The sequence below is a fragment of the Phacochoerus africanus genome, chromosome 8 (genome assembly GCF_016906955.1).
Source record: "Phacochoerus africanus isolate WHEZ1 chromosome 8, ROS_Pafr_v1, whole genome shotgun sequence".
In the NCBI taxonomy this organism is placed as follows: Eukaryota; Metazoa; Chordata; class Mammalia; order Artiodactyla; family Suidae; genus Phacochoerus; species Phacochoerus africanus.
In genome coordinates this window covers 157,718,748-157,736,598 of record NC_062551.1, presented here as the reverse complement: position 1 = coordinate 157,736,598, position 17,851 = coordinate 157,718,748, and the positions used below count along the sequence as shown (strand labels likewise).

Below are 17,851 nucleotides of genomic sequence, written 5' to 3'. Positions count from 1 at the left end.
TGATGCTTAATCTCAAAAATATTCAAGAAAATGCAAAATAGGGCAATTATATGATGCCATTTTTCAGATGAAACTGGAAAACATTTTAAATTAAAATGCCAACTTCTGGTGAAGATATGGGGAAATGGTCACTTTTAATACACTGATAGTTGGAATGAATTACCACATCCCTCTCAGAAAATATGTCAACATTTACTCATATTTAAAATATATACGTATATTGACCCAGCAATAAAGTTTCCTAAAGAAACGAAATATACTGGAGTTCCCATCATGGCTCAGCAGAAACAAATTTGACTAGGATCCATGAGGACACAAGTTTGATCCCTGGCCTTGCTTAGTGGATTAGGGATCCAGCGTTGCTGTGAGCTGTGGTGTAGGCTGCAAATGTGGCTTGGATCTGGCATTGCTGTGGCTGTGGTGTAGGCTGGCAGGCTACAGCTCTGAATCAACCCCTAGCCTGGGAACCTCCATATGCTGCAGGGGCGGCCCTAAAAAAAAAAAAAAAAAGAATAAATGACTTCTGTATCTATTGACCTGAAAGGTTGACCAAGATGTATTATTAAGTGAAAAAAATGAATTTAGAGAAAAATGCCTTTAATAGGAATCCAGTTTTACAAAAAGGAAACAATGAAAAAATCCTATATGTGGATATATATCTTTGTACAGGATTGTATGAGCATAGAGAAATGTATGAAAGCCTGTATATTGGGTCATTTCCACTGGCTGCCTTAAGGAAGAGAGGGGAGTCAGAAGGTCTGAAAGAAAACAGGAGATAGGGAAGGAAAAAGTCTAACACAATGAAATCTGCCAATGCGATGATGTTGAGTATGCTTGTATGATTTTGTAGGTGTTTGTGTTTATATTTTCGCTCTTTTAATGGATTAAACTTATCAGAGATTTGTTTATTCAAGGACAGAGGGAAAGGGACTATATTATCTCCCTTGTAGGTGCTAGATACTTTTCCTAAGATAATTAATTAACATTTACATTGACCTTTTTTATATGTTTTTTTTTTTAAAAAAAAAACCCTGTTGAGGAGTTCCCATCGTGGCTCAGTGGAAACAAATCTGACTAGTATCCATGAGGGCACAGGTTCCATCCCTGGCCTTGCTCTGTAGATTAAGGATCCAGCGTTGCTATGAGCTGTGGTATAGGTTGCAGGCGAGGCTCAGATCCTGTGTTGCTGTGGCTCTGGTGTAGGCCAGCAGCTTCAGCTGCTGATTCGACCCCTAACTTGGGAACTTGCATATGCCTCAGGTGCAGCCGTAAAAAAGCAAAAAGAAAAACAATCCTGGAGTTTCCGTCGTGGCTCAGTGATTAACGAATCCGACTAGGAACCATGAGGTTGTGGGTTCGGTCCCTGCCCTTGCTCAGTGGGTTAAAGATCCGGCGTTGCCGCGAGCTGTGGTGTAGGTTGCAGACGCGGCTCGGATCCTGCGTTGCTGTGGCTCTGGCGTAGGCCGGTGGCTATAGCTCCAATTCGACCCCTAGCCTGGGAACCTCCATATGCCGCGGGAGCGGCCCAAGAAATAGCAACAACAACAACAAAAAAAAAAAAAAGAAAAAAGAAAAAAGAAAAGCAATCCTGTTGAATCATCTATTGTCTTAGTAGGTATTATTTCAGTTTTTCAGACTTTTTTTTTTTTAGGGCCGTATCTGCAGCATGTGGAGATTCCCAGGCTAGAGAATCAAAGCTACAGCCACAGCAGAGCAGGATCCAAGGTGCATCTATGACCTGCACCACAGCTCACAGCAATGCCGGATCCCTAACCCATTGAGCGAGGGCAGGGATCAAACCCTCGACCTCATGGTTACTAGCTGGTTTCATTTCCACTGCGCCACAATGGGAAATCCTATTTTTTCGGACTTCTTTTCTTCAGTAACCATTTGCTGAGTACCCAGTCCATGGGGTCTTATGGATACCTAGCAGGAGCTACACATGAGACCCTGAGGCTCACTGGGCAGAAGTATCTTGCTCAGTAGTTATGGGAGCTACCATATGCTCAGTACTGTGCTAGACATTTTAAAAAATAGTAATACTCAGTTCAAGATGAGGAAAGTGAGGTACACATGGATTAGTAACTTATTCAAGGTCACAGAGTGAATAGCCAATCTAAGATTCAAAACCCAGGTCTATTTGACCATATGGACCTGGCTGTATCTCTGGTCGATTTCATGCATGCTCATGGTTTCAAGCATCTTTTATAGGATGGTGACACTGCAGTTTGTCTCTTCAGCCCATCCCCGACCCCCAAGTCTCAGACAATATCTCCTAGATGTCCCATGGTCCTCTCGTGTGTAGACGCAACAGGTCTTCTCTCCCTCGACAAAACTGGCAGGCCCGGCATTACAGCTCAGAACCCCTGGTTCAGCCAGGATACCTCTGCTCCAGCCTCACTCAGTCAAGGCCTCATGGGTTCACTTCTCAAATACTCAGCACCTCTTGCCTCTTCTCCATCTCTAGCACCACTTCAGGACTTTTATCTTCTCTTGCCCGCATGACCACCTGGCCCCCTAACGGGTCTTTCTGCTTCTAGTCTTTACTCCCTTCAAATTCACCTCTATGCCAGAAACAAGGTGACATCACAACTGGAAATCCCACCTTGTCACTCTGCTCTGAGCATTTTCACCTGCTGTCTTCTCCCTCTGGAATGCTCCTCTACATAATTCCCTCTCCCACCCCGACCAGAATACCTTGTGTACTGTTCTGTACACAGCCACATGTTTTGTGGTTGTGCTTGTGACTCTTATCTCCCCGTTAGTATGTGACCTTGAAGTCAGAAATCCTGTCTTACTCATCTGGGTCTCTTCAGTGACGGGGACAGTGCTTGTCCTATCGTAGGACCCAATAAATATTTGTGGAACCAACGGATGTGCAGGTGTCTGTGCTCTTCCTGCTTCCACCCTTGATCCCCATTGTAATAATCTGTGGTCCACAGAGTATCGAGAATGAACCTTTGAAAATGCCAGGGAAGTCATATGTATCTCTTACCTGCTCAAAAGTTTCCACCTCACTCAGAGCGAAATCCCTTACTATGTCCTACAAGGCCCTATGTGGTCTGGGTCCTCATTTTGACCTCATTTCCTAACCTTCTCTCCTTTTCTCACATCTCCGTGGTCCCGCTGGCTCCCTGATTGATCTGAACACACGCCAGGCGTGCTTCTGCCTCAGGGCCTTTGCATGTGTGGTCCCTTGATTGTAGTGCTCTTTCCGTAGCTATCTGCATATTACTTTCCTCACTTGTTTGAGGTCTTGGTTTGCCTTGTCAGAAAGTCCTACACTGACCACCCTAAATAAAATAGCACTCCTGCCCATTTTTTAATATCCTAACCTGCTTTTTCTTTGGCGTATTTGCCATCTCTTGATGCAGTTATTTATTTCTTTATTGCGTTTCCCCCCAACACACAAAGAATTTAGATTGGAGTTTCCTGGTGGCTCAGCAGGTTAAGGACCTGGCATCATCACTACTGTGGCTTGGGTCACTGCTGTAGTATGGGTTTGATCCCTGGTCTGGGAACCTCCTCATGCGGAGGGTGCAGCCAGGAAAAAAAAAAAAAAATTAAGCTTCGTGGGAGCAGAGTCTTTTTTTTTTTTTAAGTGACATCATGAGAAATCTACTTTTATTTTATTTGGCCACACCCTCCGGCATTGAGAAGTCCCAGGGATCAAACCCATACCACAGCCACAGCAATGACCATGCTGGATCCTTAAAATGCTGAGTCACTAGAGAACTCCCAGTCTTTGCATTGTTCCCTGATATATCTTTAGAACCCACAACAGAGCTAGATCTCCATAACTATTTATTGATGATGACTAATTGTGGATATGTAGGAAAGGCATCTAATCAATCAGGGAATGCTTCTTGGAGGAGGTGATACCTGCGTGCCTTCTTCAAGGACAGAAGTAGCTAATTGGATGGTTGAGGTGTATGCCTGGCAGAGAAAGCAGAGTAGGAAAGACACAGAACTGTGAGATACCTGACTGGTATGGCTGGAGTGGAGGACACGTGGAGGAGACAGGAGAAGAAGGCAAGGACCAGGATCAAACTTGATCCTGATGTCTTTGGAGCATCAGGAAGGTGTTTGGACTGATTCCATGCGGGAACGGGTTAGTTTTTTGGTTATCAGACTGGAATAGAAGAGAAGCTGGAGCAGAGAGAGAGAGACCAGTAGTAGGAAGCTTCATTTATAAAAAAACCAAAATGTTCTGCTAACTTAGGAACCCAGAGTAAGTTGAAGACAAATTGCTCCCTGGCTGAAAGGCTTCAGTGGTGATAGTTGGAAAGTTAAATGATTGCAGAGATATGCTTTGGAGATTTGGAAAGCAAGCTGTGTTATTTGTGGCTGTTTTCTCCTTGATGCATGTGCAGAATTTCCATGAACGCTAATGGAGCTATTCTGAGTGCTTGCCAAAGGGAAGGAGGCTTGCAGACATCCATCCAAGCTTGCCCACCCACTAAAAAGCACCTATGAACTCCAACCTCTTAAAGATAAAAGGGTTCAAAGGGGGGAGGGGTCAGCTCCTGAGATGGTGGGAGAGAAGTTGCTGGATCTCTGAGTTGCCTATGAGTCTAGGTATGAAGACATATGCCTATGTCTCCTAAATGTGTTCAGTTGCTAGATGAAATTTGGGAGAGTAAATACCATTAGAATCTGCTCTAGCAGCTTATTGATCCTTTTCTTGTGGTGGTTAAATCGGAGGTCCTGGCCTTTGAAGTAGGGACCATGTCTGTTTTCATTCACTCATCAAACAAATGTTGCCTGACTGCTTTGTGCCAAGAACTAGGCTGGCTCTGGAGAAACTGCAGTGAATGAGACCTAATTTCTGCCCTTCATGAACTCCTAGAATGACGGGGAAATAGACACATAGGAAAATAATTACAGTACTGCGTACTAAGTATTTATCGTAGATATTTATTTAAAACGTTGATGAAATGGAGAAAGCAGTGATTAACACCATTCTAAGGGAAGGAAAGTCTTCACACAGAGTTAACACCAACTGCCTCTGAAGGGTAGTTAGGAGTTCTTAGCAGGGGGTCAGTATGTATGCAGAAGCACGGACATGTGAAGTGTGTGGCTCAGAGTTCCTGTCGTGGCGCAGCGGAAACGAATCCGACTAGGAACCATGAGGTTGTGGGTTCCATCCCTGGCCTCAGTGGGTTAAGGATCCAGCATTGCCATGAGCTGTGGTGTAGGTTGCAAATGTGGCTTGGATCCCGAGTGGCTGTGGCTGTGGCTGTGGTGTAGGCCAGTAGCTACAGCTCTGATTTGACCCCTAGCCTGGGAACCTCCAAAAGCAAAAAAAAAAAAAAAAAAAAAAAAAAGAGAGAGAGAGAGAAAATAAACAAAGTGCAAGGCTCATTTCAGTAAAGGCAAATAAAACGGATGGTGGAAGCACAAGGGTCTTAGGAAGGGAAAGAAATGGGGCAAATAAGGCCCTGGAGGCCTTATGAAAGAGTTTGGGCTTTGGCCTTCGGATCATTGGAAGCCTCGAAGTTTCTGAAGATACGCACCTAGTGCTAGTAAGATGTGCGTTTTATGGTTTTTTTTTGTTTTGTTTTGTTTTTGTCTTTTTAGGGCCGCACCCTAGACATATGGAGGTTCCCAGGCTAGGGGTCCAATCAGAGCTGTAGCTGTCGGCCTACTCCACAGCCACAGCAACGTGGGATCCAAGCCGTGTCTGTGACCTATACCACAGCTCACGGCAACGCCGGATCCTTAACCCACTGAGCGAGGCCAGGAATCAAACCCGCAACCTCATGGTTCCTAGTTGGATTCGTTAACCATTGAGCCATGACGGGAACTCCAAGATGTGCGTTTTAAAAAGATGAAAATATTCTCGCATAAACAGATATTTAAGAAAAGACTTTAAATGGAAAGACTCCAACAATTTAAGGCAAAGGAAAGAAACACTAGAGATTCAGTAAATTAGAGATTTTTTTTTTTTTTTTGACAAATGAAGTTGAGAGTTGAGCAAACAGATATCATTAGAGAGTCCTAAGTTTGAAAAATGGCAGGAAGCTCAGATAATGCATTTATTGTGTTCAGTGGTGAGGGAACAGGCAGCTGGCCTTTTTTCATTTATAGAATATCAGGTTTTTAAACTTGTGCCTGTCAACCTTGGTTTTCTTTTGCTGCAGCCTCAGGCCTCAGAGCCTCACTCTGAGATTTGTAATGTGTTTTGGGTGCATTTATCACAGCCGGATGGGGCGAGGGCTCAGTTTGTTACTGCCCATTATTGCTATCGAAGGGAGTCTATCCAGAAAACAAGCCTTTGGAGCTTCGATTAGTTTGGTGACACTGCCTTGGTTTCGGAAGAGATGATTTGATTGGATGACAGTGTATTTTCTTTTAAATCAACCAAAATGATATAATTGCTATCAGGAATAGGCTTACCCATAAGCTAAGGAGGTTTGTTTCAAGGTCCAGGAAGACCAGGATGTCCTATCAAATGCTCCTTTTGTCATCTTGTTAAAATCATTGATTCAGTGCCTATTTATTGAGTTCTCATGTGCCAGGTCCACAGGTCACAGGAAGCTCCTGATCTCATGAAGCCCCAAGAAGCTCCTGGTCTCATGAAGGAGACAGATAAAGCATTCTTCAAAAGGCAAATAATTATGAAACATGGAAATTCAAAGAAGAAGATAAATAAGCCAATAAACACATTAAAAGATGCTCATCCTCACTGGTCATCAGGGAATGGCAAAGGTGAATGCCATCCTTGAAGACCTAAAGAATGCAGAAATAGTGATCCTATTATCTCTCTGTTTAATTCACTGATCTGGCCCCTACAAAACTCAGATGGACCCTGGAAGATGCCAGTGGACCACAGCAAGGTCAACCAAGTGGTAGTTCTAACTGCAGATGTGGCACCTTTCCTAGAGTACATTAATAGGTGCTCAGGTACATGGTATGTAGCCATTGATCTAGTGAATGTTTTTCTTTTTCTTTTCCTCCCCTATCAGAAAAGATCAGAGTTCACATTCACTTAGAACAGACAAAAGTATACATTTACAATCCTGCTCGAGGGCTGTTAACTCTCCCGCCCTCTCACCACCTTGTCTGGGAAGACCTGTACTGCCTAGATATCTTGCAGAACATCTCACTGATCTGCTGTGTTAAGGACACCCGCTAATTGGACTAGATAAGCAAGAAAGAGCAAGCATATTGGAAGCCTTAGAGAGACGCATGCATTGCAGAGCATGGAAGAAAACACTATGATCTTTCAGGGGCCTGACAGATCAGTGAAATTTTTAGGAGCCAGTGATCTGGGATATGCCAGGCACACTCCCTCCAAAGTAAAAGACAAAATATTGCATCTCCTGTTCCCCCATTACAAAGGAAGCACAATGCCTGGTAGGCATCTTTGGGTTTGAGAGGCAGTACAGACCTGGGAATACTGCTTCATCCCACATAGTGGATAACACAGAGGCTGTCTGTTTTGATGGAGGCCCAGCGTGGGAAAGAACTCAGCAGCAGATCTAGGCTAGAGGACAAGAAGCCTTGCTGTGGGAACCATATGATCTGGCAGAATTCATGGTATCTGAGGTTTCTGAAGTGGGGAAAGATGCCTGTGGAGTTTATGACAAAGCCTAGTAGGAGAATCACAGTCTAGTCCCTGGGGCTCTGGATCAAGGCCATGCCATCTGCAGCCAGCAGTGACACACTTTCCAAAATACAGCTCCTGGTTTGCTACAGGACTCCGGAAGAGGCATTGACCACGGACCATCAGGTAGACCATACAGCCAGAGCTGCTCATCGTGATCTGGGTTCTATCAGCTCCACCAAGTCAGAGGGTCAGACAAGACCAGCAATTTTTCATAAGACGGACATGGTACAGCTGCAGGTAGGCACAGCAGGGCCACAGGCAGAAGGTAGCTGCACGAGCAGGTGGCCCAGATGCCTGTGTCACCCAGCACCTTTGCATCAGTGCTGCTCCCTCAGCTCACACATGGCTGCCTCGGGAGCTCCTTCTATCCAGCTGGAGGAAAAGAAAGGCAAAATTTGTTCATGAGTGGCTCGGCTCAGTATGTGTGAGCAAGCCAAAAATAGACCCTTGCTGCCCTGTGGGCCTCTCACAGGGGTGTCCGTGAAAGACAATAGAGGAGAAAACCCTTCCAATGGGCAGAGCTTTGAATGGTACATGCAGTCATCTCCTTTTTGTGGAAAGAAAAAGGGCTCAAGGTTAGACTGTACATGGGTCTCATGGGCAGCAGTGAAAGGCATGGCTGGTTGGTTAGGGTTTAGAAGGATAGATTAGAAAACTGGGGGAGTTCTTGTTGTGGCATAGCAGAAATGAATCTGACTCGCATCCATGAGGACACAGGTTTGATCCCTGGCCTCACTCAGTGGGTTAAGGATCTGGCATTGCCGTGAGCTGTGGTGTAAGTTGCAGATGCAGCTCAGATCTGGCGTGGCTGTGGCTGTGGCCTAGGCCAGCAGCTGTAGCTCCGATTGGACTCCCTACCCTGGGAACCTCCATATTCCATGGGTGGGGCCCTAAAAAGCCAAAAAAAAAAAAAAGATGGGGCATCAAATGTGAAGACCATGTTAGCATCTACCAGAGAGTATATACCGTGGAAGAAGCATTAAATAACCACGTATATGCAGTTGACATCAGCCACATCTAAGGCCACCCCAGCGCTGGCACAAGGGATTCCTGTGTCAGCACCATGCTCTAATCAGCTGAGCTAAGGGGTGCCTATAAGCAGTAACCATGGTGGCATGGAGAGAGGGTACATATAGGCCCAATTGCATGGGTCCCCACTCCCTGAGACTGATCGAGCTGTTGCTGATGCTGAGTGTTCAACTCGCCAATTACAAAGACCAACTCCGAGTCTCAGCTATGTCTCTATCCCTTGAGGAACACAACCAGCCACTTGACAAGTTGATGATATTAAACCCCTGCTACCTTGGGAAAAAACTGTGATTCATCTTCACTGAAATAGGCGTATGTCCTAGATAGAAGGTGCTTTGCTGGTAGGGCTTCCTCCTGTACAACAACTCAAGGGTTTACAGAGTAAACCTTAGTCTACCAGATGGGATCCCGTATGACTCTACAGCAGTGGGAGCATGGCCGTGGAGGCGTCTCATCCTGTCACGTGCTGCACCATTTTGAAGCTGCCAGCTTGGATCTGTAGGTGGCTCAGCTGAGGCACTAGCTCAGAAACAAAACTCTGAGGATAGGGCGCCATCCTCCAGGATGCAGCATATATTCTGAATCGAAGACCATTACATGGCGTTTTTCTCCAATAGGTAGAATGCATGGGTCCAGCAATCGGGATGAAAGCAGGAGTGGTCTTATGGGTACCGTCACTCCCAGGGAGCATCTGTGCTTCCTGTCCCCATGATGCTAGGTTCTGCCAGTTTGGAGGTCCTGATCCTCAAAGAGACAACACTTCAGCCAGGGGAAACATCAAGATGACTATTGAACTTTTCGCTAGGTCTGCCACCCAGGCACTTTGAGCTCCTTGTGTCAAGGGACCAGCAGGCAAGAAGAAGTCACCATTCTTTCAGGGATAATTAACCCTGATCATCAGGAGGAGGTAAGGCTGCTGTTAAGCAGTGGAGCAGGGAGGTACATCTTTGGTACCCAGTTGAGCCATTTGGAAACCCCTTGATGCTCCCTTGTCTAATGCTTAACAGTAAATAGGCAAGTGCAGGGCCATGCCCTAAGAGGATAAGTTGACCACAGGCTCAGGCCTTTCAGGACAGAGGGTCTAGATCATGCCACCACATAGGTCACGGAGACCAGAAGAGATGGCTAGCTGAGACCTGCAAGAGCTGCTCCCAGAAATTAAAAGAAGTTTAGCTGGATGGCCCAAGGTGTGGGCTCTAGAGGTTGCTCTTCTGCGCTGCCCAGCCCCCATCCCTATGACCAATGCAGCTATTCCCCTTCAGCTAGCAGCCCTTGCTGGGAATTCCCTCAGCTGGAAAGAGTTACCTCACCCCAGGTCATACCCCTTCTCCAGGGCAGGTTGATTCAGGGTTATAAAGGACTGTTTCCATTGCCCCAATTCAGCACAACTCTGAAGGACCATCCCAACTTCACAGCTCTGTGGCACTGGCTGAGGTCTCAACTACAGCATCGCCCAATTGATCTCTGCTTAATCTTGCTCCTCTTCCTCCCTCCACCCAAGGACAACTCCTAATAAGTGCCCTCTATGGTGAGTTCTCTCCTTGGCTCAGTGGTTAACAAATCCTACAACTATCCATGAGGATGCGGGTTTGACCCCTGGCCTCACTCAGTGGGTTAAGGATCCAGCATTGCCATGAGCTGTGGTGTAGGTTGCAAATGTGGCTTGTATCCCAAGTGGCTGTGGCTGTGGTGTAGACCAGTAGCTACAGCTGATTTGACCCCTAGCCTGAGAACCTCCATATGCTGCGGGTGTGGCCCTAAAAAGCCAAAAAAAAAAAAAAAAAAATCCTGTATGCTAATCACCATTGCAGAATCTCCTCCCTAGGGAACTGGACCTGCAGCCTGGCTCTTATTAGTTGTTGGTAACAACTCTCAGAGCAGGGCTCAGCAAAATTTTTCAAAAAGGGACAGATAGGAGTTCACACTGTGTCACAATAGGATGGGTGGCATCTTGGGAGTGCTGGGACCCAGGTTCTATCCCCGGCCCTGGAACTCCATATGCCTTGGGATGGCCAAAAAAGACACAAAAGGGACAGATAATAAAGATTTTAATATGGTCCTTGTCAAAGCTACTCACCTCTGCTGTTGTTTTGCTAAAGTAGCCATAGATGGTACGTAAATGAATGGGTATAGTTGTGTTCCAATAAAACTTTATTTACAGAAGCAAGCAGTGGGCTGCATTTGGTCTGTGGACCTTAGTTTGCCAACCCAGCTCTAGAGAAATATTTTTATATGTGCACAGAGGAGGCATGTGCAAGCATTTTTAATTGGAAAATGATTTGTAATAATAAAATTTAACACAAGCAAACAATATACATTAGAAGAATGGTTAAATTGTGGTACTTGCAGAATACCACAATTTGAGAATACTGTACAGCAGATGAAAAAGAATGAGTTTAGATTTATGTAGCAGCATTATTCAATAGAACTATAATGTAAGCCACATAAGTAATTTAAAATTTTCCAGTAGCCATATTAAAAATGTAAAAAGAGGAATTCCCGCACTGTTGCGATGGGTTAAGGATCTGACTGAAGCGAATAGGGTTGCTGTGGAGGCATAGGTTATCCCCAGCCCAGCACAGTGGATTAAAGGATCCCACATGGCTGCAGCTGCAGCATAGATCACAGCTGCAGCTCTGATTCAATCCCTGGCCTAGGAACTTCCATATGCTGCAAGTGCAGCCATTAAAAAAAAAAAAAAAAAAAAAAGGGATTTCCCGTTGTGCCTCAGTGGTAATGAACCCAACTAGTATCCATGAGGATGCAGGTTCGATCCCTGGCCCTGTTCAGTGGGTTAAGTATCCAGCGTTGCTGTGAGCTGGGGTGTGGGCTGGCAGCTGCAGTTCCAATTCAACCCCTAGCCTGGGAACTTCGATATGCCACAGGCGCAGCCCTAAAAATAAAAAAATGTAAAAAGAAGGTGAAATTAGTATATTTTGAGCCCTGGAGGTCCCACTGTGGTGCAGTGAGATTGGCAGTGTCTTGGGAATGCAGGGATGCAGGTTTGATCCCCGGCCCAGCACAGTGGATTAGGGATCCCGCGTTGCCGAAGCTTGGGTCTTGACAATGGCTTGGATCCGATCCCTGACCCGGGAACTCCATATGCCATGGGGCAGCCTAAAAAAGTAAAAAAAGAAAGAAAAAAATATATATATATTTGAGCCCTATACACCCCAAAATATCATCACTTCAACATATAATCAAAATTAAAATTATTAATGAAGTAATTTACATTCTTTTTTGGTACCAAGTCTTTGGGATCTGATGTGTATTTTACATTTACAGCACATCTCACTTTGGGCTACTAGCCTGACGCAGAGAGCAGGGCTGCCTGAGAAAGCACTAAAGGTTGCATTGCTTCAGAGCCAGAAAATGAAGACATGGCCCATAGGAGATTCGCTTCAGAGGTAAGCAGCCCACGTAGCCATGGGGGACACGATTGGAGGCCAGTCCGAAAGGGAAGATGCCTGCAGCATTGTCAAAGAGCCTGGAGCCAGTACTTGAGCTGATCATGTATCAAGATTTTTTTTTTTTTTTCTTTTTAGGGCTGCACCTGCAGCATATGAAACTTCCCAGGCTAGGGGTCGAGTCAGAGCTACAGCTGCTGGCCTGTGCCACAGCCACAGCAATGCCAGATCTGAGCTGCATCTGTGAAATATGCTGTAATTGCAGCAATGCTGGATCCTTAACCTGCAGGTCGAGGCCAGTGAACAAACCCACATCCTTATGGATGCTAATTAGTCCTTAACCCACTGAGCCACAATGGGAACTCCTCAAGATTTTTGAAAGTATGGTTTTGAAGAGGCTGTGTGGCAGAGGAAACAAACACACAAAGGACCCAGGTCCCCAGTGCCTGGTGCAGGCCTTGGGCTCAGCAGGGCTCTGTGCACATGTGCTCAGTGAATGGTACCTCCAGGCCAAGCTGGCCCATCAGAGCCCAGCAGCCCAGCAGCTCAGCAACCCAGCGGTGTGGTCCTTCCCACCCAGGAAGAGCTGTTCCCAAGCGGCCCGACAGATGGCGTGGAGCCCAGAGGCCAGGCGCTGCTTGTATTAGTGAGTTGCTTTTGCTCGGAATAGGATTAGCATAAATACTGTCCCAGACAAGTGGATAAGGAAAAGCTCTGTTAGTTACATCAGATTTTGTTTCCCTGCCACACTCTGGAACGCTCTCTCCTTTGGTTGTGTGGCCCAGGGTGCTGCTCAGAGAGGTCGAGTGGGGTGGGCGTAAGGGGTCACACAGAATCCTTTTCCGTCCCTTCCTCCCGTCCATAATGATGAAGGTGAAGGTGTGAAGAGGGTGGCTACCACATACCCTCTACAACCCTCCTAACAGCCCTGCAAGGCAGGCCAGACTCCCTGTCCTCATTTGCCACATGAAAATCTGATGGCTCAGTGAGGTTCGGAGACTTGCCAAGGTCGCTCAGCCAGTGAGTGGCAGAGAAGGCACCAGGCCCAGGGGTGTGGACTGATGGTTTGACTTGCGTTCAAGGCCTTTCCTGAGAAGGCCAGCCTCCCCCTCCAGCAAAGCCGCCATGGTCTTCCCGATGCCCAGGCATCAGCCTTGCCTCCCTCAGCAAGGAGCCCAGTCAAAGGCAGGCATTTGCCCTGTAAAACTTATGTATTCTAGCTAAGACGCATCTCCCTTGTTTTAGCCTCTTCAGCTCCATGAAGATTTTCATTTTGGGGGGTTAGGGAGTCGCTTTCCACAAAGAAACAGAGTTTGCAAAAATCGCTTTGTATTGGAGTTCCCCTTGTGTGCAGCAAGTTAAGAATCTGGCATTGTCACTGCAACTGTTAAGGTTGCTCCTATGGCATGGGTATGATGCCTGACCCAGGAACTTCCATCTCCCATGGGAGTGGCCAAAAAAAAGAGAAAAGAAAAGAAAAAAGAAAAAAAAATCTGCTTTGTACTAATATGTATAAAAACTATAAACTACTTTATATATATTATCTCACTCTTTTATTTCAAAAAAAGCATATGATTTAAACAAAATAAGAGATTACAAAAAGGCGTATTGTGACAAGTATGCCTCCCTCCTCCTCCGCACCCCCGTCTCCCGCTTTCCCTCCCAGAGACCACCCTGTGCAGCCCAGTCCTTGATATCCTGAGAGTCCGTGGATTACTACTCCTTTAATCCTCTCTGCAGCCCTTAGAGATAGGCATTATTATCCTTGTATTACATATCAGCAAACAAGTTCAGAGACAGGAAGCCGCTTACTCAAAGTCACACAGCTTCGATGAACAGAGCTGGGATCTCTCCCTAGATGAACTGACTCTAACCCTGTGTGTGTTCACCCCTGGGGCCGCCTCGCCTCCCCCCAGGAGGAGAAAACAGGAAAGTTGAGCTGAGAAGCAGATGCTGGGCAGACGCATTGACAGGCTTTTGCCCCATATACCAGTCTTGCAGCAAAGAATTCAAATTGGGCCTCAGTAAAATGACAAATTATGACCTGTCACAGACCTTCAAGGTTATTGACCAATGGTCAAGACCTCAAATAATCGAATCATGAATCCTCTAGTCATCACTCTTGCGCTTTCCTGCCTCCTTGTGCCTTTGTGGCCCTGTGGAGGGGTCGGCTCCGACAAGCTGCTTGGTAAAAACTTGGTCATGTGAGGCAATGAAACAACAACTGTGCAGCTCTAACCCCCGGCTCGTGCTCAGCTCTGCCTTCGTGCTGGGCCAGGAACCGTCACCTCTCTGGGCCTTAGTATCTTCACTCGTACAATGGGAATAACTACGCCTGACCTCAAAGCTTTGAGGCTCCTCAAGTGAGATGCTAAAGGCCGAATGGCACATAGCAAAGCCTCTTGCAAATGCGGTTACTTTTTTTTGGGGGGGGGCAATAGACTTTATTTTCTTGTTTTTAATTATAATCAATTGTTATTTCCCCAATACATTTTTTTCCTACTGTACAGCAAGGCGACCCAGTCACACATACATGTACACATTCTTTTCTCTCCCATTATCATGCTCCATCATAAGTGATGAGACATAGTTCCCAGTGCTACACAGCAGGATCTCATTGCTAATCCATTCCAAAGGCAATAGTCTGCATCTATTAACCCCAAGCTCCCCATCCACCCAACTCCCTCCCCCTCTGCCTTGGCAACCACAAGTCTATTCTGCAAGTCCATGATTTTCTTTTCTGTGGAAAGGTTCATTTGTGCCATATATTAGATTCCAGATATAAATTATATCATATGGTATTTGTCTTTCTCTTTCTGACTTAATTCACTCAGGATGAGAGTCTCTAGTTCCATCCATGTTGCTGCAAATGGCGTTATTTTGTTCTTTTTATGGCTGAGTAGTATTCCATTGTGTATATTTAACAATAAAATTTGGAGGCAGTCTGACAGTCTCTAGGTAAAAAGTGTTGGCTGCATTCACAACTGTGAACTGTGGTGTGTTCACATCTTTCCATGCTTCTCACCAACCTTCATCTGTCAAATCTTTTTTCATCTATTGTCTCTAGTCCTTACCCAAGCCCTGAGAGGCAGAATGCAGCCAGAATGATCACCCCCAGTTTACAGATGAGGAAAGTGAGGTTGCAAGAGGGCCAGTGCCTTGCCCAAGGTCAGAGAGCCAGTGAGAGGGGGTCCTCATACCTGGCCAGGTCCCTGACCTGCCTTCGGCCACAGCCTCCTTAGCCTGGCACTGGAGGCTCATCAGGATCTGGCCCCTGCACCCCCATGTTCATCTTTCAACACCCCCCTTATCTTCCAGGTGTGTCATCACTCCTCCCACATTCAGTGACCTTTCTCAGCCCCTTGCCTTTGCACCTGGTGTTCAGAGGCTGCCCGGTGAACTCCTGCCACCCTTTGTCAATCCCTCCTACAGATCCCATGACGGGTGCCTGACACGGTAACTTGTCATCACCACCATATTTTGCAGAGATATCCAGGGCCCAGGCTCTGGAGCCAAACTACCTGGGTTTAAATCCTGGTTCAGGAGTTCCTGTTGTGGCTCAGTGGGTTACGAACCCAACTAGTATCCATGAGGATGCGGGATCAATCCCTGGCCTCTCTCAGTGGGTTAGGGATCTGGTGTTGCTGTGGCTGTGGCATAGGCTGGCAGCTGCAGCTCTGATTCCACCCCTAACCCAGGAACTTCCATAAGCCATGGGCGCAGCCCTTAAAAAAAAAAAAAATTCCTTGCTCACCCACGAACCAGCTGAGTGATGCTGGGCAAGTAAGTTACCTGATATCTCTGTGCTATGAGATATGTTCTTGACTATTTCATGAGAGTACCTTCTGGTGGTTTGTGAGATGTAAATAGTACGTGTAGAACAATAAGCACAGGGTCTGGCGCAGAATAAGCACTCAATTTAGATATCATTGTTTTGTCTATTATTTGTATTCAGTGATGCCTACCAGCTCCCAGTCCCCGGGCTGGGCACACCAAGCTGACTCAGACGCCGTGTCTGGCCTCAGAATCCAGGGGAGGACTGGAACACCTCATGACAGAGCATTCATTCTGACCAACTTGCTCTTTTGTTTAAATCATCCTGGGCCCCGTTCATGGGCTCCGAGGAGCAAGCGGCCTTCTGCAGCCACATCCCCGTCCCACTCCGTGCCCCCGCTCCGTTGACTGTCTCATCCATGGGCATGGCTTTGTCAGATCCCCTTTTCTCCATGATACCCCTGAGACAGGCTGCCCCCAGAGCCAGGGAAAAGCCAGCCACGGGACAGTGTATCTCCCCGGGCTGCTTCCCCAGCAGAGATTTCCATTCTGTTCCTGTCACAGTGTCACAGATCTGGCTCAATTACAGATCTGCTTCTGGCTAGATTGGGGCAAGAACCTGCCTAGATATGCCAAGTAGCCCCAAGGAGAGCCGTGGGCCCTTTCAAACCTGGAGCCTCAGAGAGCTTGGGGCTCATTCAGCCACCTCCCTTGTCACACATGAGGAAACTGAGGGGGGAAATGGGGGGACACTCCAAGCTCCCACCTGGGGAAATGGGTCCAGGGTGAAGTCTAACATGCACCCCTGAGTACCATCAAGGGAGCTTATTTTACTGTATGTGAGTCTATGACTTCATTTTTACCCAAATAGCTTGTTTGCTTGCTTGATTGCTTTTTGGCCGCACCATGGCATGCGGAAGTTCCTGGGCCAGGAATTGAACCTGTGCCATAGCAGTGACAATGCCAGATTCTTTTTTTTTTTTTTTTTGTCTTTTTAAGGCCAGACTCGCAGCATATAAAGGTTCCCAGGCTAGAGGTTGAATCGGAGCTATAGCTGCTGGCCTACACCACAGCCACAGTAGCACCAGATCTGAGCCACATCTGCAGCCTACACAAGAGATCATGGCAACTTCAGATCCTTAACCCACTGAGCAAGGCCAGGGATTGAACCTTTGTCCTCATGGATGCTAGTCAGATTCATTTCCGCTGAGCCACAATGGGAACTCCGTCAATGCTAGATTCTTAAGACACTGATCCACCAGGGAACTTCCCAAAGAGCTTTCTTTTTATATAACAAAAATATTTACTATGGAAATATGCTTTGAAATTTAAAACTAAAGCAAAACATTGGCTTTTATTAACAAAAACCCTCTCCATACAGACACATTAAGAATATATTAGATACAGCCTAGTACACTTGAAATGAATACAACATTGTAAGCCAACTATACTCCAATAAACATTTTTAATTAAATTAAAAATGAACATATTAGATGCAGCCTAAACATTGCCTAGCTTTACCGACCTGTGATTATAAAATGGGCCCCGTTTTTGTCCAAAAAACGATGATCTTGAGCCTCCTTCTACATGAGCAGGAACTTATCCTTCTCAAAGGGTCCCCTAGTTATTCCTGGGAATCCCCCCCAAAGTGGCCACAAACCAGCCTGTCGACGGCTGTCACTATAAGATATTCCTTCTTCTCCAGCCCAGGCTCCCTATTCATCAATATCCTCACCTGGGGCACACCCTTGAAAGGGTGCTCCTGCCGCCACTGTTAGTGGTGCCTGCTGTGGGGCAGTGTCAGGGCTTTAAAAAGTGCCCCACCCTCCCCTTGCTCTGAGTGTGACCAACCATGGGGGTTGGACCCCTAGGCCCATGTCCCTTGACACCCAGTCCTGCCAAGTGCAGGGATTGGGCCCCCTTGTGGATTGAGAGCTTTCCAGGTAAGAGTCCTCGGTCAGGCCACCTCCCCTCTGAACCTGAGCCATCTCAACAGTGACATCGAGGCGATAACGCCCACTTGGAAGGG

At 46.5% G+C, this 17,851-nt stretch overlaps 1 long non-coding RNA gene across 1 annotated transcript in view; it reads left to right on the top strand.

Annotated features, from left to right (window-relative positions):
- Window positions 1-8,508: 8,508 nt before the first annotated feature.
- The window catches only part of LOC125132139 (uncharacterized), a 21,592-nt gene continuing 12,249 nt past the window's right edge, over window positions 8,509-17,851 (top strand). The window contains exons 1-2 of the long non-coding RNA XR_007136146.1: window positions 8,509-10,169; window positions 11,927-12,048. This is a non-coding gene — a long non-coding RNA (uncharacterized LOC125132139). The remainder of the gene's footprint in view (window positions 10,170-11,926; window positions 12,049-17,851) is intronic.